This window comes from Pristiophorus japonicus, chromosome 21 (genome assembly GCF_044704955.1).
Source record: "Pristiophorus japonicus isolate sPriJap1 chromosome 21, sPriJap1.hap1, whole genome shotgun sequence".
Classification (NCBI taxonomy): domain Eukaryota; kingdom Metazoa; phylum Chordata; class Chondrichthyes; family Pristiophoridae; genus Pristiophorus; species Pristiophorus japonicus.
Genome location: NC_091997.1, coordinates 36,635,709 through 36,659,234, shown reverse-complemented (window position 1 = coordinate 36,659,234; position 23,526 = coordinate 36,635,709).

Sequence of the window (23,526 nt, the reverse complement as noted above, 5' to 3'; positions counted from 1 at the left end):
GTATGGTGACACACTCCCTATAATAAACTCCAGTATGGTGACACACTCCCTACAATAAACCCAAGTATGGTGACACATTCCCTATAATAAACACCAGTATGGTGACACACTCCCTATAATAAATGCCAGTATGGTGACAGACTCCCTATAATAAACCCCAGTATGGTGACACACTCCATATAATAAACTCAAGTATGGACACACTGCCTATAATAAACCCCAGTATGGTGACACACTTCCTATAATAAACCCCAGTATGGTGACACACTCCCTATAATAAACCCCAGTATGGACACACTCCCTATAATAAACCCCATTATAGTGACACACTCCCGATAATAAACTCCAGTATGGTGACACACTCCCTATAATAAACTCCAGTATAGTGACACACTCCTTATAATAAACCCCAGTATGGACACACTCCCTTTCATAAACTCCAGTATGGTGACACACTCCCTATAATAAACCCCACTATGGTGACACACTCCCGATAATAAAACCCAGTATGGTGACACACTCCCTATAATAAACCCCAGTATGGTGACACACTCCCTATAATAAACTCCAGTATGGTGACACACTCCCGATAATAAAACCCAGTATGGTGACACACTCCCTATAATAAACCCCAGTATGGTGACACACTCCCTATAATAAACTCCAGTTTCGTGACACACTCCCTATAATAAACCCCAGTATGGTTACACACTCCCTATAATAAACTCAGTTATGGTGACACACCCCCAAAAATAAACCCCAGTATAGTGACACACTCCCTATAATAAACTCCAGTTTCGTGACACACTCCCTATAATAAACCCCAGTATGGTGACACACTCCCTATAATAAACTCCAGTATGGTGACACGCTCCCGAAAATAAACCCCAGTATGGTGACACACTCCCTATAATAAGCTCCAGTGTGGTGACACACTCCAGAAAATAAACCCCAGTATGGTGACACACTCCCTATACTAAACCCCAGTATGGTGACATACCCCCTATAATAAACCCCAGTATGGTGACACACTCCCTATAATAAACCCCAGTATGCTGACACACTCCCTAAAATAAACCCCAGTATGGTGACACACTCCCTATAATAAACCCCAGTATGGTGACACACTCCCTATAATAAACCCCAGTGTGGTGACACACTCCCTATAATAAACTCCAGTATGGTGACACACACCCTATAATAAACCCCTGTATGGTGACACACTACCTATAATAAACCCCAGTATGGTGACACACTCCCTATAATAAACCTCAGTATGGTGACACACTCCCTATAATAAACCCCAGGATGGTGACACACTCCCTATAATAAACCCCAGTATGATGACACACTCCCTATAATAAACCCCAGTATGGTGACACACTCCCTAAAGTAAACTCAGTTATGGTGACACATTCCCGAAAATAAACCCCAGTATGGTGACACACTCCCTATAATAATCCCCTGTATAGTGACACACTCCCTATAATAAACTCAGTTATAGTGACACACTCCCTTTAATAAACCCCAGTATGGTGACACACTCCCTATAATAAACCCCAGCATAGTGACACACTCCCTATAATAAACCCCAGTATGGTGACACACTCCCTATAATAAACCCCAGTATGGTGACACACTCCCTATAATAAACCCCAGTATGATGACACACTCCCTATAATAAACCCCAGTATGGTGACACACTCCCTAAAGTAAACTCAGTTATGGTGACACATTCCCGAAAATAAACCCCAGTATGGTGACACACTCCCTATAATAAACCCCAGCATAGTGACACACTCCCTATAATAAACCCCAGTATGGTGACACACTCCCTATAATAAACTCCAGTATGGTGACACACACCCTATAATAAACCCCTGTATGGTGACACACTACCTATAATAAACCCCAGTATGGTGACACACTCCCTATAATAAACCTCAGTATGGTGACACACTCCCTAAAGTAAACTCAGTTATGGTGACACATTCCCGAAAATAAACCCCAGTATGGTGACACACTCCCTATAATAATCCCCTGTATAGTGACACACTCCCTATAATAAACTCAGTTATAGTGACACATTCCCGAAAATAAACCCCAGTATGGTGACACACTCCCTATAATAAACCCCAGCATAGTGACACACTCCCTATAATAAACCCCAGTATGGTGACACACTCCCTATAATAAACTCCAGTATGGTGACACACACCCTATAATAAACCCCTGTATGGTGACACACTACCTATAATAAACCCCAGCATAGTGACACACTCCCTTTAATAAACCCCAGTATGGTGACACACTCCCTATAATAAACCCCAGCATAGTGACACACTCCCTATAATAAACCCCAGTATGGTGACACACTCCCTATAATAAACCCCAGTATGGTGACACACTCCCTATAATAAACCCCAGTATGATGACACACTCCCTATAATAAACCCCAGTATGGTGACACACTCCCTAAAGTAAACTCAGTTATGGTGACACACTCCCTATAATAAACCCCAGTATGGTGACACACTCCCTATAATAAACCCCAGTATGGTGACACACTCCCTATAATAAACCCCAGTATGGTGACACACTCCCTATAATAAACTCCAGTATGGTGACACACACCCTATAATAAACCCCTGTATGGTGACACACTACCTATAATAAACCCCAGTATGGTGACACACTCCCTATAATAAACCTCAGTATGGTGACACACTCCCTATAATAAACCCCAGGATGGTGACACACTCCCTATAATAAACCCCAGTATGATGACACACTCCCTATAATAAACCCCAGTATGGTGACACACTCCCTAAAGTAAACTCAGTTATGGTGACACATTCCCGAAAATAAACCCCAGTATGGTGACACACTCCCTATAATAATCCCCTGTATAGTGACACACTCCCTATAATAAACTCAGTTATAGTGACACACTCCCTTTAATAAACCCCAGTATGGTGACACACTCCCTATAATAAACCCCAGCATAGTGACACACTCCCTATAATAAACCCCAGTATGGTGACACACTCCCTATAATAAACCCCAGTATGATGACACACTCCCTATAATAAACCCCAGTATGGTGACACACTCCCTAAAGTAAACTCAGTTATGGTGACACATTCCCGAAAATAAACCCCAGTATGGTGACACACTCCCTATAATAATCCCCTGTATAGTGACACACTCCCTATAATAAACTCAGTTATAGTGACACACTCCCTTTAATAAACCCCAGTATGGTGACACACTCCCTATAATAAACCCCAGCATAGTGACATACTCCCTATAATAAACCCCAGTATGGTGACACACTCCCTATAATAAACCCCAGTATGGTGACACACTCCCTATAATAAACCCCAGTATGATGACACACTCCCTATAATAAACCCCAGTATGGTGACACACTCCCTAAAGTAAACTCAGTTATGGTGACACATTCCCGAAAATAAACCCCAGTATGGTGACACACTCCCTATAATAAACCCCAGCATAGTGACACACTCCCTATAATAAACCCCAGTATGGTGACACACTCCCTATAATAAACTCCAGTATGGTGACACACACCCTATAATAAACCCCTGTATGGTGACACACTACCTATAATAAACCCCAGTATGGTGACACACTCCCTATAATAAACCCCAGTATGGTGACACACTCCCTATAATAAACCCCAGTATGATGACACACTCCCTATAATAAACCCCAGTATGGTGACACACTCCCTAAAGTAAACTCAGTTATGGTGACACACTCCCTATAATAAACCCCAGTATGGTGACACACTCCCTATAATAAACCCCAGTATGGTGACACACTCCCTATAATAAACCCCAGTATGGTGACACACTCCCTATAATAAACTCCAGTATGGTGACACACACCCTATAATAAACCCCTGTATGGTGACACACTACCTATAATAAACCCCAGTATGGTGACACACTCCCTATAATAAACCTCAGTATGGTGACACACTCCCTATAATAAACCCCAGGATGGTGACACACTCCCTATAATAAACCCCAGTATGATGACACACTCCCTATAATAAACCCCAGTATGGTGACACACTCCCTAAAGTAAACTCAGTTATGGTGACACATTCCCGAAAATAAACCCCAGTATGGTGACACACTCCCTATAATAATCCCCTGTATAGTGACACACTCCCTATAATAAACTCAGTTATAGTGACACACTCCCTTTAATAAACCCCAGTATGGTGACACACTCCCTATAATAAACCCCAGTATGGTGACACACTCCCTATAATAAACCCCAGTATGGTGACACACTCCCTATAATAAACCCCAGTATGATGACACACTCCCTATAATAAACCCCAGTATGGTGACACACTCCCTAAAGTAAACTCAGTTATGGTGACACATTCCCGAAAATAAACCCCAGTATGGTGACACACTCCCTATAATAAACCCCAGCATAGTGACACACTCCCTATAGTAAACCCCAGTATGGTGACACACTCCCTATAATAAACTCAGTTATGGTGACAAACTCCCGAAAATAAACCCCAGTATAGTGACACACTGTCTATAATAAAACCCGGTATTTGCAGGATGTCTGTGTGTCCACCACTTTAATATGAATATGCGAAACAGAGAAAAGTCACACTGAACCAATCACTGATCAGTGAATAAAAGCGTGGAGTGGTGAATCAACTTGTGAGAGAGAGTCAGGTCAATCTTCAAACCTTTTCACACATCATGAAATCCAATATTTCAAAACTTGAAACCTGTTTTACAGGAACACCTTGAGCAGTGAATGAAGTGACAGGAATTGTAGATAGCCATTGCTAATCGCACGATGACAGTGTGTGTGGGGGCTGACACCGAATCAATCTCAGTTTTGATATTAATGACGGATTGACATGTGCCTGACACCATCCCAATTGTCGGCCCATCAAAGGGCTCGCAGCCGAGCTGTCTGTCGTGTTATTTTACATTGACTATTAACCTGGGCGTGCGGGGGAATGAGCAAATCACTTAATCATTTTAAACACTTCAATTAGATCACCCCTCAACCTGTAAACTGAAGGGAATACAGACGCCCAGACATCCTGTAAATAGCCCAGTCTATGCAACCTGTCCTCATAATTTAATCCTTTTCGCCCCGGTATTTTTTGTTATCTGTTCCTGGGATGTGGGCATCGCTGGCAAGGCTGGCATTTATTGCCCATCGCTAATTGCCCCTTGAGAAGGTGGTGGTGAGCCGCCTTCTTGAACCGCTGCAGTCCGTGTGGTGAAGGTGCTCCCACAGTGCTGTTAGGGAGGGAGTTCCAAGATTGTGACCCAGTGACGATGAAGGAACGGCTGATCTATTTCCAAGTCAGGATGGTGTGTGACTTGGAGGGGAACGTGAAGGTGGTGGTGTTCCCATGTCAGTTTGAGGAATCTGGGCTGCCCCCCTCCGAGCCCGACATACCCTCCCTGAGGGCTGCAGTTACTCCGGTTGGGGTCTGACCAGAGCTTTCTGTAACTGCGACATCACTTCCTATCCTTTGTATTCCCGCTCCCTTGCGATGAAGGCCAACATTCCATCAGCCTTTACCTGCCCGCTCAGTTTTTGTGATTTGTGCACATGGGCACCTCGAACAGTGCGTGCCGTACAGTCGTTCCCTGTCGAATGTTTCTTAGAAATGTGAAAAGATGCAAAATCAAGGCATGGCCCTGTGTATAAACTGCCATTTTTCCTGGCTAGGCTTTTGTGTGTCGCAGTTTCTGCACCGAGACTGTGACAGATTCTAACAGTTTAACAACAGCTTGTCAGTTATTCCCAGCCCTGGGCTGCTGTTAGTCTTTGGCAGTCAGATATTTGCCTATCATGTAACCCTCTTATGCCAGTAAGTGACTCACTCATCGCGGAACTGACTGGGTGGTCACAGACTCTCAGACACTGCGGATACACCTGCTCAAAGACGCACTTTTTAAAAGAGGAATTGGATTTAATAAAACTTCACAAGTCATAAGAATTTAACTGACAGATATTATCAGATACATTTAAACAGTTCTTGGGACTGTGATCGCTGTCTCCCTACGAGTCTCCAATCTCTCCAAGATCAAGATGTAGAATCAGTATGGGCGGAGATAAGAAATAATAAGGGCCAGAAGTCGCTGGTGGGAGTGGTAACAGTAGCTGCACTGTGGCACAGAGTATAAATCAAAAAATAATAGAGGCTTGTAAGAAAGGTACGGCAATAATCATGGGCAGTTTTAATCTTCATATTGATTGGACAAATCAAATTGGCCAGGGTAGCCTTAAGGAAGAGTTCATAGAGTGTATGCGGGCTGGTTTCTTAGAACAATACATTGTGGAACCAACCAGGGAGCAGGCTATTTTAGATCTGGTACTGTGTAATGAGACAGAATTAGTTAATGATCTCCATTCCATTCTCCCAGTTTCTCCGTCGCATCTGCTCTGACGACGCCACCTTTCACACTCATGCCTCTGACATGTCTTCCTTTTTCCTCAACCGAGGATTCTCCTCCGACATGGCCCTCGACCTTGTCTGTTCTATTTCCCGCACCTCTGCTCACACCCTTTCCCCTCCCTCTCAGAACCACGACAGGGTTCCCCTTGTCCTCACCTTTCACCCCATTCAGCGGATCATCCTCCGCCATTTCCACCACGTCCAGCGTGATCCCACCACCAATCACATCTTCCCCTCCCCTCCCAGCGTTCCAAAGGGACCGCTCCCTCTGTGACACCCTGGTCCATTCCACAGTCACCCCCAGCACCCCCTCCCCTTCCCCCGGCACCTTCCCGTGCAAGCGCAGGAGATGCAACACCTGCCCTTTTACCTCCTCCCTTCCCACTATCCAGGGCCCCAAACACTCCTTCCAGGTGAAACAGCGATTTACTTGTACTTCTTTCAATTTAGTATACTGTATTCGCTGCTCACGATGCCATCTCCTCTACATTGGGGAGACCAAGCATAGTTTGGGTGACCGCTTTGCAGAACTCCTCCGTTCAGTCCGTAAGTGTGACCCTGAGCTTTCGGTCGCCTGCCACTTTAATTCCCCGCTCCATTCCCACTCTGACCTCTCTGTCCTCGGCCCCCTGCACTGGTCCGATGAAGCTCAACGCAAGTTAGGAACAGCACCTCATCTTTCGTTTGGGCACTTTACAGCCTTCTGGACTTAACATAGAGTTCAACAATTTCAGACCATAAACTCTGGCCATCTTTGGCTTGCTCCCACCACCGACCCCCGCCCCCCCCGATCCCCCCCCTCCCCCGATCCCCCGATCTTGTGTTTATTTTCTCTGTGTCTATAATGGCAGCTGGTCACTACTACACCATTCACACCCTATCCAGATTAACCTTTTTCTAACCTCTATCATTACCATTTCAATTCAGCCCATCATCCCTTTTGTCTCCCTAATCTCTCCTGCCTTCCACCCTATCACAAACCTTCCCTCCTGTTCTATCTTCCCCTCCCCCTTTCAGTGCTTGAGACTGCTCTTTTCGAATATTCGGCAGTTCTGATGAAGGGTCATAGTCCCGAAACGTTAACTCGATTTATCTCTCCACAGACGCTGCCTGACCCACTGAGATTTCCAGCATTTTCTATTTTTATTTCAGATTCCAATATCTGTAGTATTTTGCTTTTGTATATATTATATTAATTAAGGACCTCATAGTAAAGAATCCTCTAGGGAAGAGTGATCATAGCATGGTAGAATTTCAAATTCAGTTTGAGGATGAGAAAGTTGTCTCTCAGACTAATGTCCTGAACTTAAATAAAAGCGATTACAAAGGTATGAAGGCAGAGTTGGCTAAATTGGATTGGGAAAATGGTTTAAAGGGTAAGACTGTAGATAAGCAGTGGCAGACATTTAAGGAGATATTTCATTACTCTCAGCAAAGATATATTCCAGTGAGAAAGAAAAAACTCTAAGAGAAGGATGAACCATCCATGGCTAACTAAGGAAGTTAAGGATGGTGTCAAATTGCAAACAAAGGCATACAATGTTGCGAAGAACAGTGGAAGGTCAGAGGATTGGGAAATTTTTAGAAACCAGCATAGGACGACTACAAAAAAAATAAAGAGAGAGAAGATAGATAATGGGAGTAAACTAGCAAGAAATATAAAAACAGACAGTAAGAGTTTCTACAGGTATATAAAAAGGAAGAGAGTAGCTTAAGTAAATGTTGGTCCCTTAGAGGATAAGACTGGGGAATTAATAATGGGAAACAGCTAGTTGAGACTTTGAAGAAATATTTTGTATCTGTCTTCACGGTAGAAGGCACTAAAAACATCCCAATAATAGATAATCAAGGGGCTACTTAAAACAATCACGATTACTAGAGAAAAAGTACTAGGCAAACTAATGGGACTAAAGGTGGACAAGTCCCCTGGATCCGATGGCCTGCATCCTCGGATATTAAAACAAGTGTCTGCAGAGATAGTGGATACATTGGTTGTAATCTACCAAAATTCCCTGGATTCTGGAGAGGTCTCAGCGGATTGGAAAACTGCAAATGTAACGCCCCCATTTAAGAAAAGAGTGAGACAGAAAGCAGGAAACTATAGACCAACTGTCGTTGGGAAAATGCTGGAGTCCATTATTAAGGAAGCAGTAGCAGGACATTTAGAAAATCATAATGCAGTCAAGCAGAGTCAGCATAGTTTTATAAAAGGGAAATCGAGTTTGACAAATTTACTTGAGTTCTTTGAGGATGTAACAAGGAGGGTGGATAAAGGGGAACCAGTGGATGTGGTGTATTTGGATTTCCAGAAGGCATTCGATAAGGTGCCACATAAAAGGTTACTGCACAAGATAAGATCTCACGGGGTTGGGGGTAATATATTGGCATGGATAGAGGATTGGCTAACTAACAGAAAACAGAAAGGCGCGATAAATGGGTATTTTCAGATTGGCAAACTAGTGTGGTGCCACAGGGATCAGTGCTGGAGCTTCAACTATTTATAATCTATATTAATGACTTGGATGAAGGGACCAAGTGTAATGTAACCAAATTTGCTGATGATACAAAGATAGATGGGAAAGCAAGTTGTGTGGAGGATGCAAAACATATGCAAAGGGATATAGACAGGCTAAGTGAGTGGGAAAAAATTTGGCAGATGGAATATAATGTGGGAAAATGTGAGGTTATCCACTTTGGTAGGAAAAATAAAAAAGCAAATTATTATTTAAATCATCAGAGGCAGTCCCTTGAATCGAGGACGACTCGCTTCCCATCATAAAATTCACAGGTGTTTCAATGATGGACCTAATATTCCCGGTCCGGAACTAAATCTTGAAGGGTGGAAGATGCCTGTGCATGGATTTTTTAACGTGGTAGCTGTTGCACACCAGCCACCACTGGATGGAGAGAGATTACAAAGTGCTGCAGTACAGAGGGACCTTGGGGTCCTTATGCATGAAACACAAAAAGTTAGTGTGTGGGGACAGCAAGTAATCAGGAAGCCAAATGAAATGTTGGCCTTTATTGCAAGGGGGATAGAGTATAAAAGCAGAGAAGTCCTGCTACAACTGTACAGGGTACTGGCAAGGCCACACCTGGAGTACTGCGTACAGTTTTGGTCTCCATATTTAAGGAAGGATATACGTGCATTGGAGGCTGTTCAGAGAAGGTTCACTAGGTTGATACCGCAATCGAGACTCCAGGATGGTATCTTGCCTCCCTGGTGCAAGGGTCAAGGATGTCTTGGAGCGGCTGCAGGGCATTTTGGAGGGGGAGGGTGAACAGCCAGTTGTCGTGGTGCATATAGGGCAACGATATCGGTAAAAATCGGGATGAAGTCCTACAAGCAGAATTTAGGGAGCTAGGAGTTAAATTAAAAAGTAGGACCACAAAGTAGTAATCTCAGGATTGCTACCAGTGCCTCAAGCTAGTCAGAGTAGGAATCGCAGGATAGCTCAGATGAATACATGGCTTGAGGAGTGGTGCAGAAGGGAAGGATTCAAATTCCTGGGACATTGGAACCGGTTCTGGGGAAGGTGGGACCAGTACAAACTGAACTTAAGGAAAGCTAACTTCGACGGCATGAGGCGTGAATTGGCTAGAATAGACTGGCAAATGATACTTAAAGGGTTGACGGTGGATAGGCAATGGCAAACATTTATAGATCACATGGATGAACTTCAACAATTGTACATCACTGTCTGGAGTAAAAATAAAACAGGGAAGGTGGCTCAACCGTGGCGAACAAGGGAAATCAAGGATAGTGTTAGATCAAGGAAGAGGCATATAAATTGGCCAAAAAGAGCAGCAAACCGGAGGACTGGGAGAAATTTAGAATTCAGCAGAAGAGGACAAAGGGTTTGATTAGAAGGGGGAAAACAGTATGAGAGGAAGCTTGCCGGGAACATAAAAACTGACTGCAAAAGCTTCTATAGATATGTGAAGAGAAAAAGATTACTGAAGATTACTGAAGACAAACTTTGCAGTCGGACTCAGGAGAATTTATAATGGGGAACAAACAAATGGCAGACCAATTGAACAAATACTTTGGTTCTGTCTTCACGAAGGAAGACACAAATAACCTTCCGGATGTACTAGGGGACCGAAGGTCTGGAGAGAAGGAGGAACTGAAGGATATCCTTATTAGGCGGGAAATTGTGTTGGGGAAATTGATGGGATTGAAGGCCGATAAATCCCCGGGGCCTGATAGTCTGCATCCCAGAGTACTTAAGGAAGTGGCCCTAGAAATAGTGGATGCATTGGTGATCATTTTCCAACAGTCTATAAACTCGGGATCAGTTCCTATGGACTGGAGAGTAGCTAATGTAACACCACTTTTTAAAAAAGGAGAGAGAAAACGGGTAATTATAGACCGGTTAGCCTGACATCAGTAGTGGGGAAAATGCTGGAATCAATTATTAAGGATGAAATAGCAGCGCATTTGGAAAGCAGTGAGAGGATCGGTCCAAGTCAGCAGGGATTTATGGAATTTTTTAAGGATGTAGCTAGTAGAGTGGACAAGGGAGAACCAGTGGATGTGGTGTATTTGAACTTTCAAAAGGCTTTTGACAAGGTCCCACATAAGAGAATGGTGTGCAAAGTCAAAGCGCATGGTATTGGGGATAATGTACTGACATGGATAGAGAATTGGTTGGCAGACAGGAAGCAGAGAGTCGGGATAAACAGGTCCTTTTCGGAATGGGTGGCAGTGACTAGTAGAGTGCCGCAGGGCTCAGTGCCCAATATACATTAATGATTTGGATGAAGGAATTGAATGTAATATCTCCAAGTTTGCAGATGACACTAAACTGGGTGGCGGTGTGAGCTGTGAGGAGGATGCTAAGAGGATGCAGGGTGATTTGGACAGGTTAAGTGAGGGGGCAAATGCATGGCAGATGCAGTATAATGTGGATAAATGAGAAGTTTATTTGGAGACAATAACACGAAGGCAGAATATTATCTGAATGGCGGCAGATTAGGAAAAGGGGAGGTGCAACAAGACCTGGGTGTCATGGTTCATCAATCATTGAAAGTTGGCATGCAGGTACAGCAGGCGGTGAAGAAGGCAAATGGCATGTTGGCCTTCATAGCTAGGGGATTTGAGTACAGGTGCAGGGAGATCTTACTGCAATTGTACAGGGCCTTGGTGAGGCCTCACCTGGAATATTGTGTTCAGTTTTGGTCTCCTAATCTGAGGAAGGACGTTCTTACTATTGAGGGAGTGCAGCGAAGGTTCACCAGACTGATTCCAGGAATGGCTGGACTGATGTATGAGGAGAGACTGGATCAACTGGGCCTTTATACACTGGAGTTTAGAAGGATGAGAGGGGATCTCATAGAAACGTCTAAGATTCTGACGGGATGGGACAGGTTAGATGCGTGAAGAATGTTCCCGATGTTGGGGAAGTCCAGAACCAGGGGACACAGTCTAAGGATAAGGGGTAGGCCATTTAGGACTGAGATGAGGAGAAACCTCTTCACTCAGAGAGTTGTTAACCTGTGGAATTTCCTGCCGCAGAGAGTTGTTGATGCCAGTTCATTGGATATATTCAAGAGGGAGTTAGATATGGCCCTTATGGCTAAAGGGATCGAGGGAAATGCATAGAAAGCGGGAAAGGGGTACTGAGGTGAATGATCAGCCATGATCTTATTGAATGGTGCTGCAGGCTCGAACGCTTGCTCCTGCACATACTTTCTATGTTTCTATGTTTCTAAACTGGACGGTTGCACCTGGGCAAGACTGGAACCAATGTCCTAGGGGGAGTGTTTGCTAGCGCTGTTGGGGAGGGATTAAACTAATATGGCAGGGGGATGGGAACCTATGCAGGGAGACAGAGGGAAGTAAAATGGGGGCAGAAGCAAAAAATAAAAAGAAGAAATATAAAAGTGGAGGGCAGAGAAACCTAAGGCAAAAAGCAAAAAGGGCCATATTACAGCAAAACTCTAAAAGAGCAAAGTGTGTTAAAAAGACAAACCTGAAGGCTCTGTGCCTCAATGCGAAGAGTATTCGTAATAAGGTGGATGAATTAACTGCACAGGCATCAATTAATGAATATGATATAATTGGCATCACGGAGACATGGCTCCAGGGTGACCAAGGCTGGGAACTCAACATTCACGGGTATTCAACATTCAGGAAGGATAGACAGGAATGAAAAGGAGGTGGGGTAGCATTGCTGGTTAAAGAGGAGATTAATGCAATAGTAAGGAAGGACATTAGCTTGGATGATGTGGAATCTGTATGGGTGGAGCTGCGGAATACCAAAGGGCAGAAAACGCTAGTGGGAGTTGTGTACAGACCACCAAACAGTAGTAGTGAGGTTGGGGACAGCATCAAACAAGAAATTAGGGACGTGTGCAATAAAAGTACAGCAGTTATCATGGGCGACTTTAATGTACATATAGATTGGGCTAACCAAACTGGTAGCAATACGGTGGAGGAGGATTTCCTGGAGTGTATTAGGGATGGTGTTCTCGACCAATATGTCGAGGAACCAACTAGAGGGCTGGCCACCCTAGACTGGGTGATGTGTAATGAGAAAGGACTAATTAACAATCTTGTTGTGCAAGGCCCCTTGGGGAAGAGTGACCATAATATGGTAGAATTCTTTATTAATTTGGAGAGTGACACAGTTAATTCAGAGGCTAGGATCCTGAACTTAAGGAAAGGTAACTTCAATGGTATGAGACGTGAATTGGCTAGGATAGATGAGCAAATGATATGGTGGATATGAAATGGCAAACATTTAAGGATCACATGGATGAGTTTCAACAATTGTACATCCCTGTTTGGAGTAAAAAATAAAACGGGGAAGGTGGCTCAACTGTGGCTAACAAGGGAAATTAAGGATAGTGTTAAATCCAAGGAAGAGGCATTTAAAATTGGCCAGAAAAAGCAGCAAACCTGAAGACTGGGATTAATTAGAATTCAGCATAGGAGGACAAAGGGTTTAATTAGGAGGGGGAAAAAAGAGTATGAGAGGAAGCTTGCCAGGAACATAAAAACTGACTGCAAAAGCTTCTATAGATATGTGAAGAGGAAAAGATTAGTGAAGACAAACGTAGGTCCCTTGCAGTCAGATTCAGGTGAATTTATAATGGGGAACAAACAAATGGCAGACCAGTTGAACAAATACTTTGGTTCTGTCTTCAGGAAGGAAGACACAAATAGCTTTCCAGCAGTACTAGGGGACCGAGGGTCTAGTGAGAAGAAGGAACTGAAGGATATCCTTATTAGGCGGGAAATTGTGTTAGGAAAATTGATGGGATTGAAGGCCGATAAATCCCCGGGGCCTGATAGTCTGCATCCCAGAGTACTTAAGGAAGTGGCCCTCGAAATAGTGGATGCATTGGTGATCATTTTCCAACAGTCTAGCGACTCTGGATCAGTCCCTATGGATTGGAGGGTAGCTAATGTAACTCCACTGTTTAAAAAAGGAGGGAGAGAGAAAACAGGTAATTATAGACTGGTTAACCTGACATCAGTAGTGGGGAAAATGTTGGAATCAATTATTAAAGATGAAATAGCAGCGCATTTGGAAAACAGTGGCAGGATCGGTCCAAGTCAGCAGGGATTTATGGAATTTTTTGAGGATGTAACTAGTAGAGTGGACAAGGGAGAACCAGTGGATGTGGTGTATTTGGACTTTCAAAAGGCTTTTGAAAAGGTCCCATACAAGAGATTGGTGTGCAACATTAAAGCATATAGTATTGGGGGTAATGTACTGACGTGGATAGAGAACTGTTTGGCAGACAGGAAGCAGAGAGTCGGGATAAATGGGTCCTTTTCAGAATGGCAGACAGTGACTAGTGGAGTGCCGCAGGGCTCAGTGCTGGGACCCCAGCTATTTACAATATACATTAATGATTTAGATGAAGGAATTGAGTATAATATCTCCAAGTTTGCAGATGACACTAAACTGGGTGGCGGTGTGAGCTGTGAGGAGGACGCTAAAATGCTGCAGGGTGACTTGGACAGGTTAGGTGAGTGGGCAAATGCATGGCAGATGTAGCATAATGTGGATAAACGTGAGGTTATCCACTTTGGTGGCAAATACACGAAGGCCAAATATTATCTGAATGGCGGCAGATTAGGAAAAGGGGAGGTGCAACGAGACCTTGGTGTCATGGTAAATTAGTCATTGAAAGTTGGCATACAGGTACAGCAGACGGTGAAGAAGGCAAATGGTATGTTGGCCTTCATAGCTAGCGGATCTGAGTATAGGAGCAGGGAGGTCTTACTGCAGTTGTACAGGGCTTTGGTGAGGCCTCACCTGGAATATTGTGTTCAGTTTTGGTCTCCTAATCTGAGGAAGGACGTTCTTGCTATTGAGGGAGTGTAGTGAAGGTTCACCAGACTGATTCCAGGGATGGCTGGACTTACATATAAGGAGAGACTGGATCAACTGGGCCTGTATTCAAGGGAGTTTAGAAGGATGAGAGGGGATCTCATAGAAACATATAAAATTCTGACGGGACTGGACAGGTTAGATGCAGAAAGAATGTTTCCGATGTTGGGGAAGTCCAGAACCAGGGGACACAGTCTAAGGATAAGGGGTAAGCCATTTAGGACTGAGATGAGGAGAAACTTCTTCACTCAGAGAGTTGTTAACCTGTGGAATTCCCTACCGCAGAGCGTTGTTGATGCCAGTTCATTGGATATATTCAAGAGGGAGTTAGATGTGATCCTTACAACTAAACGGATCAAGGGGTATGGAGAGAAAGCAGGAAAGGGGTACTGAGGTGAATGATCAGCCATGATCTTATTGAATGGTGGTGCAGGCTCGAAGGGACAAATGGTCTATTCCTGCACCTATTTTCTATGTTTCGATGTTTCTATGAGGGGGTTCACTGATGAAGAAAGATTGAGCAAGTTGGGCCTCTACTCATTGAAGTTCAGAAGAATGAGAGGTGATCTTATTGAAACATGTCAGATAAAAGAGAGCTTGACAGGGTGGATGCAGAGAGGATGTTTCCCTCGTGTGTCCCTCTGTCCAAATGTCCAGTGTCTCCCTGTGTCCAGTCTGTCCCTCTGTCCCTGTGTCCCTCTGTCCCTGTGTCCAGTGTGTTCCTGTGTCCAGTGTGTCCCTCTGTCCCTGTGTCCAGTGTGACCCTCTGTCCCTCTGTCCCTGTGTCCAGTGTGTTCCTCTGTCCCTCTGTCCCTCTGTCCCTGTGTCCAGTGTCTCCCTGTGTCCAGTGTGTCCCTCTGTCCCTCTGTCCCTGTGTCCAGTGTGTCCCTCTGTCCCTCTGTCCCTGTGTCCCTGTGTCCAGTGTCTCCCTGTGTCCCTGTGTCCAGTGTGTCCCTGTGTCCAGTGTCTCCCTGTATCCAGTGTCTCCCTGTGTCCCTGTGTCCAGTGTCTCCCTGTGTCCAGTGTCTCCCTGTGTCCCTGTGTCCAGTGTCTCCCTGTGTCCAGTGTCTCCCTGTGTCCAATGTCTCCATGTGTCCCTGTGTCCAGTGTCTCCCTGTGTCCAGTGTCTCCCTGTGTCCCTGTGTCCAGTGTCTCCCTGTGTCCAGTGTCTCCCTGTGTCCCTGTGTCCAGTGTCTCTCTATGTCCCTGTGTCCAGTGTCTCCCTGTGTCCAGTGTCTCCCTGTGTCCCTGTGTCCAGTGCCTCCCTGTGTCCAGTGTCTCCCTGTGTCCAATGTCTCCCTGTGTCCAATGTCTCCATGTGTCCCTGTGTCCAGTGTCTCCCTGTGTCCAGTGTCTCCCTGTGTCCCTGTGTCCAGTGTCTCCCTGTGTCCAGTGTCTCCCTGTGTCCCTGTGTCCAGTGTCTCTCTATGTCCCTGTGTCCAGTGTCTCCCTGTGTCCAGTGTCTCCCTGTGTCCCCGTGTCCAGTGCCTCCCTGTGTCCAGTGTCTCCCTGTGTCCAATGTCTCCCTGTGTCCCTGTGACCAGTGTCTCCCTGTGTCCAGTGTCTCCCTGTGTCCCTGTGTCCAGTGTCTCCCTGTGTCCAGTGTCTCCCTGTGTCCCTGTGTCCAGTGTCTCCCTGTGTCCAGTGTCTCCCTGTGTCCCTGTGTACAGTGCCTCCCTGTGTCCAGTGTCTCCCTGTGTCCAGTGTCTCCCTGTGTCCCTGTGTCCCTGTGTCCAGTGTCTCCCTGTGTCCAGTGTCTCCCTGTGTCCAATGTCTCCCTGTGTCCCTGTGTCCAATGTCTCCCTGTGTCCAGTGTCTCCCTATGTCCAGTGTCTCCCTGTGTCCAGTGTCTCCCTGTGTCCAATGTCTCCCTGTGTCCCTGTGTCCAATGTCTCCCTGTGTCCAGTGTCTCCCTGTGTCCAGTGTCTCCCTGTGTCCAATGTCTCCCTGTGCCCCTGTGTCCAATGTCTCCCTGTGTCCAGTGTCTCCCTGTGTCCCTGTGTCCAATGTCTCCCTGTGTCCAGTGCCTCCCTGTGTCCAGTGTCTCCCTGTGTCCCTGTGTCCAGTGTCTCCCTGTGTCCAATGTCTCCCTGTGTCCCTGTGTCCAATGTCTCCCTGTGTCCAGTGTCTCCCTGTGTCCAGTGTCTCACTGTGTCCCTGTGTCCAGTGTCTCCCTGTGTCCAGTGTCTCCCTGTGTCCTGTGTGTCCAATGTCTCCCTGTGTCCAGTGTCTCCCTGTGTCCAGTGTCTCCCTGTGTCCCTGTGTCCAATGTCTTCCTGTGTCTAGTGTATCCCTGTGTCCCTGTGTCCAATGTCTCCCTGTGTCCAGTGTCTCCCTGTGTCCAGTGTCTCCCTGTGTTCAGAGTGTCCAATGTCTCCCTGTGTCCAGTGTCTCCCTGTGTCCAGTGTCTCCCTGTGTCCCTGTGTCCAGTGTCTCCCTGTGTCCAATGTCTCCCTGTGTCCCTGTGTCCAATGTCTCCCTGTGTCCAGTGTCTCCCTGTGTCCAGTGTCTCCCTGTGTCCCTGTGTCCAATGTCTCCCTGTGTCCAGTGTCTCCCTGTGTCCAGTGTCTCCCTGTGTCCAATGTCTCCCTGTGTCCAGTGTCTCCCTGTGTCCCTGTGTCCAATGTCTCCCTGTGTCCAGTGTCTCCCTGTGTCCAGTGTCTCCCTGTGTCCAATGTCTCCCTGTGTCCAGTGTCTCCCTGTGTCCAGTGTCTCCCTGTGTCCCTGTGTCCAATGTCTCCCTGTGTCCAGTGTCTCCCTGTGTCCCTGTGTCCAGTGTGTCCCTGTGTTCCTGTGTCCAGTGTGTAGTGTCCTTACACACTACTATAAATTCACATGAGGCACATTCTGCAGACAAGCTCACTCTGTGACCCGAACCTTTATTCACAGGACCAAGAAGTGATGACCCTGCGTGGGACCTCCCTTTATATACCTGGATGACCAGGTGAGGAGTGTCTCCCACAAGTTCACCCCCTGTGGTCAAGGTGTGCATTTCTTAGGTGTATACAATATGCAGTGTTATTACATGAAGGTTACAGTTACATGAAGGTTACATTCATGACATCACCTCTCCCCCAACGTCTTATGGGGTCAAAGATTAAGTCTTTCAGGCGGTCGACGCTCTCTCGTGGAGCGTCGCAGTTGGGGCTCTGGTTGTTGAGCCTTGGCATGTGTCTCTGTCACCTGTGGTGATTCCGGCTTGTCCGGGCTGGCCGCAGGGTCTGTGCATGCTGCTGACGGTTCTTGTTGCTCGTTCACTGGTGGTGGTGTGGGCAGCATCTCATGATCTCCCTCAGGTTCCTCTAAGTCCATGCTGAATCTTTTTTTTATTTGGTCCAGGTGCTTGCGGCATATCTGTCCATTGTTAAGTCTGACCACTATGACCCTATTCCCCTCTTTACCAATTACAGTTCCCTCAAGCCACTTGGGCCCCAAAGCGTGATTAAGAACAAATACAGGGTCATCGATTTCTATCCATCTCCCCTTTGAGTTTCGATCATGGCACTCATTTTGGGACTGGCGCTTGCCCTCAAAAATGTCTGACAGGACTGGATGAATGAGGGACAGCCGAGTTTTAAGTGTACGTTTCATGAGTAGTTCCGCGGGCGGGACTCCCGTAAGCGAGTGCGGTTGGGACCTATAGGCCAGCAGGAGGCGCGATAGGCGGCATTGAAGGGAGGGTCCTTGAATCCGGAGCAAGCCCTGTTTTATGATTTGGACCGCACGTTCCGCCTGGCCATTGGAAGCCAGCTTGAACGGTGCTGTCCTGACATGTTTGATGCCATACCCGACATGAACTCCCGGAATTCATAGCTAGTGAAACACGGGCAGTTGTCGCTAACCAGGAAGTCCGGCAAGCCATGGGTCGCAAAGACCGCACGCAGACTCTCCACAGTGGTGGATGTTGTGCACGAATTCAATATGATGCACTCCATCCATTTCGAGTACGCATCAACGACAATGAGGAACATTTTTCCCATGAACGGGCCCACGTAGTCTACGTGAATACGTGACCATGGCCTGGTGGGCCAGGACCACGGGCTGAGTGGGGCCTCCCTGGGGGCATTACCCAGCTGGGCACACGTCGTGCACCTGCGAACACAGTGTTCCAGGTCTGAGTCAATTCCCGGCCACCATACATGTGCCCGGGCAATGGCCTTCATTAGCCTGATGCCTGGGTGCTCGCTGTGGAGTTCCCTGATGAATGTTTCCCTTCTCTTCTGGGGCATGACTACCCAGCTGCCCCATAGTAGGCAGTTGGCTTGGATAGAGAACTCATCCATCCGTCTGTGAAACGGTCTGACCTCCTCAGGGCATGCTCCGTGTGCAGGCACCCTATCCCCAGTCAGGACACATTTCTTAATCAAGGTTAGGAGAGGATCTCTGTTGGTCCACATTTTGATCTGCTGGGCTGTGATGGGGGAGCCTGCGCTGTCAAAGGCATCGACAGCCATGACCATCTCAGCGCTTTTCTCCGCTGCCCCCTCAGTGGTGGCCAGTGGAAGCCTGCTGAGCGCGCCAGCGCAATTTTCAGTGCCTGGCTGGTGCCGTATGGTGTAGTCATACGCAGCCAGCGTGAGAGCCCATCGCTGTCTGCGAGCTGACGCATTGGCATTGACAGCTTTGCTGTCTGACAACAGGGATGTTAACGGCTTGTGGTCCGTTTCTAACTCGAACCTTCTGCCAAAAAGATACTGGTGCATCTTTTTCATCCCGTAGACACATGCGAGTGCTTCCTTTTCAACCATCCCATATCCCTGTTCTGCTTGAGAGAGCGACCTGGAGGCATAAGCCACAGGTTGGAGTTGGCCCTCATCATTACTCTGCTGCAACACGCGCCCAACCCCATAGGATGATGCATCATATGTCAAAACCAATTTCTTACAGGGGTTGTACAGGGTCAACAGCTTATTAGAACAAAGCAGGTTCCGCGCCCGATTGAAAGCCCGTTCCTGACAGTCCCCCCAAAACCAATTGCAACCCTTACGCAGGAGCACGTGTAGCGGCTCCAACAATGTGCTTAAGTTCGGCAGAAAGTTCCCGAAATAGTTCAAGAGTCCCAGAAATGAATGCAACTCCGTTGTGTTGCCGGGCCTGGGTGCTTGACGAATCGCCTCCGTTTTGGATTCGGTAGGCTGGATCCCATCTGCGGCAACCCTCCTGCCCAAAAACTCGACCTCTGGATCCGAAAACACACACTTGGACTTCTTTAGTCGCAGGCCTACCCAGTCCAGTCGGCGTAGCACCTCCTCCAGGTTGTGGAGGTGTTCCTCGGTGTCTCAACCCGTGATAAGGATGTCGTCCTGAAATACGATTGTTCCAGGGATGGATTTGAGCCGGCTTTCCATGTTCCTTTGAAAGATAGCGGCCGCAGATCGAATGCCAAATGGACACCTGTTGTAGACAAACAGCCCCTTGTGCGTGGTGATGGTGGTCAGTAGCTTGGATTCTTCGGCCAGTTTCTGGGTCACGTCGGCTGAAGTGAGGTCCAACTTGGTGAACAGCTTGCCGCCTGCCAGCGTGGCAAAAAGATCCTCCGCTCTCGGAAGCGGGTATTGGTCTTGTAGTGACACTCGGTTGATAGTGGCCTTGTGGTTGCCACAGATCCTGACCGAGCCATCCGTTTTTAGGACAGGGACGATGGAGCTTGCCCAGTCGCTGAATTCAACGTGCGAAATTATGCCCTCTCTTAGCAACCTGTCCAACTCACTCTCAATTTTCTCCCGCATCACATACGGCACAGCTCTTGCTTTGTGGTGCACTGGTCTGGCGTCCGCGGTGATGCATATCACTACTTTGGTACCTTTGAAAGTCCTGACACCAGGTTGAAATAGTGACTCAAATTTCTGTAGGACCTGTGAGCATGAACTTCGCTCCACAGATGAAATGGCATGCACATCCCCCCATTTCCAGTTCATCTCGGGTAGCCAGCTCCTCCCCAAAAGCGCGGGACCATTTCCCGGGACAATCCAGAGTGGCAGCCGGTTCTCTGATCCATTATGTGTGACCACCAACATTGCACTGCTTAGCACTGGGATGATCTCTTTGGTGTACATCCGTAATTGTGTGTCAATGCGTTCTAGTTTGGGTCTGCTAGCTCTGAGTGGCCATAGTTTCTCGAATTGTTGGACACTCATAAGTGACTGGCTGGCCCCTGTGTCCAGCTCCATGCATACCGGGATGCTGTTTAATAGGACTTTCATCATCATAGGTGGCATTTTGGTATATGAGCTGTGGATGTTTGCCACATGAACCCACTGAACTTCAGCGTCTATTGCTTTGTCCCAAGCATCAACCTGCCTTGCAGACCCCTCTTCTGGTTCACCTGTCTCGTAAATTAGTCTTGCTGCGGGCTTCCTGCACATTCTGGCTAAATGTCCACTGAAGTTACAATTTCTACAGATAAATTGTTGAAACCTACAGGTTTTTGCAGAATGTCTGCCCCCACACCTCCAGCATGAGCTGAGATTGTTGTGAACAAAACAGCTATTACCAAGCATTCCTCTCTGATTGTCTCTTTGATTACTCTTGAGCACTCTGTTAGTGGGTGTCAATGGCCCCATCCCGGGATGCATTGTCCACTGTGATGGCGTAAATGTCCGTTCAACCTGCCATTGTCTCTGTTGAGGACCCACTCTAGAGTCTGTTGCTGCCTGGGTGGTGTTGAATTGCCCTTGCCTGCCTGAGTCGCTTTTACAATGTTAACTCCCTGATCCATCGCCACGTTGGAAGCAGAGTTGTGCGCGTATATTATCATGGTTTCCTCCTTCCCGCCATGAAGGTCTGAGCCATCAACGCCGCCGCTTCCAAGGTCAAGTCCTTGGCCTCAATTAGCTTGCTGAAAATCCAGGCATGACCAATGCCCTCAATAAAAAAATCCCTTAACATCTCCCCCCTGCAGGCGTCTGTGAACTTACAGAGGCTGGCCAAGCGCCGAAGGTCCGCAATGAAGTCCGGTATGCTCTGTCCTTCCTGACGTCGGTGTGTATAGAATCGGTGTCGGGCCATGTGTATACTGCTTGCCGGTTTGAGGTGCTCACCGATCAGTTTGCTGAGCTCTTCAAAGGTTGTGTCCACCGGCTTCTCGGGTGCGAGCAGGTCTTTCATCAGCGGGTACGTCTTAGGTCCACAGCTGGTCAGTAGATGCGCCCTTCGCTTGTCGGCCGCTGCATCTCCCAGCCAGTCCTTCGTGACAAAGCTCTGCTGGAGCCTCTCAACGAAATCGTCCCAGTCCTCACCAACACAGTCCTCTATGTTACCGATGGCCATTCTCGTGAGTCGTTGATTCCCGTTTCTCGTCGCCAAATGTAGTGTCCTTACACACTACTATAAATTCACACGAGGCACATTCTGCAGACAAGGTCACTCTGTGACCTGAACCCTTATTCACAGGCCCAAGAAGTGATGACCCTGCGTGGGACCTCCCTTTATATACCTGGATGACCAGGTGAGGAGTGTCTCCCACAAGTTCACTCCCTGTGGTCAAGGTGTGCATTTCTTAGGTGTGTTGTTACATGAAGGTTACAGTTACATGAAGGTTACATACATGACACAGTGTGTCCCTGTGTCCAGTGTGTTCCTGTGTCCCTGTGTCCAGTGTGTCCAGTGTGTCCCTGTGTCCAGTGTGTCCCTGCGTCCAGTGTGTCCCTGTGTCCAGTGTGTCCCTGTGTCCCTGCGTGTTATATATGTGGACTTGTATTTACTCTGTACAGCCACCAGAGGGCTCATTCCCCGGAATCCCAAGGGATCCCATAATCCCTTATGAGCACAGGTATTTAAGGAGGCTTCACAGGTTGGAGAGACACTCTGGAGACCTGCAATAAAAGACTAAGGTCACACTTTACTTTGAGCTCACAGTGTTCAGTCTGACTCTTTCTCCACACACAACAGCTGACAACGAGATACAGTTAGCGAACTCAAAGATGCAGAGAACAGTGGGCATCCTAGCGAAATCTTCAGGGGAAATGATTGGGAAGCTTTTGTGGAGCGACTCGACCAATACTTCGTGGCCAAAGAGCTAGATGGGGAAGAGAGCGCTGCCAAACGTAGAGCGAACCTCCTCACCGTCTGTGGGGCACCAACGGATGGCCTCATGAAGAATCTGCTCACTCCAGCAAAACCCACGGAGCAATCATATAACGATTTGTGCACACTGATACGAGAGCATTTGAACCCGAAGGAAAGCATTCTGATGGCGAGGTACCGGTTCTACACCTACAAAAGGTCTGAAGGCCAGGAAGTGGCGAGTTATGTCGTCGAGCTGAGATGCCTTGCAGGACATTGCGAATTTGAAGGACATTTGGAGCACATGCTCAGAGACTTTTTCGTACTTGGCATTGGCCACAAAACCATACTTCGGAAGCTTTTGACTGTGGAGACCCCAATCTTGAGTAAGGCCATAGCGATAGCCTAGGCGTTCATTGCCAGCAGTGACAATACGAAGCAAATCTCTCAGCACACAAGTGCTGCTACAAGTACTGTGAACAAAGTGAAGTTGTTTTCAAATCGTAACATACAGGGAAGGTCACACATAACTGCAGCTACACGTCCGCAGATGTCTCAGAGTCCACCATCAAGGGTGATGAATACAAGGCCATTAACACCTTGTTGGCGCTGTGGGGGTGATCATCGTTTCCATTCATGCTGATTCAAAGAAAACATTTGCAAGGGCTGTGGAACAATGGGACACCTCCA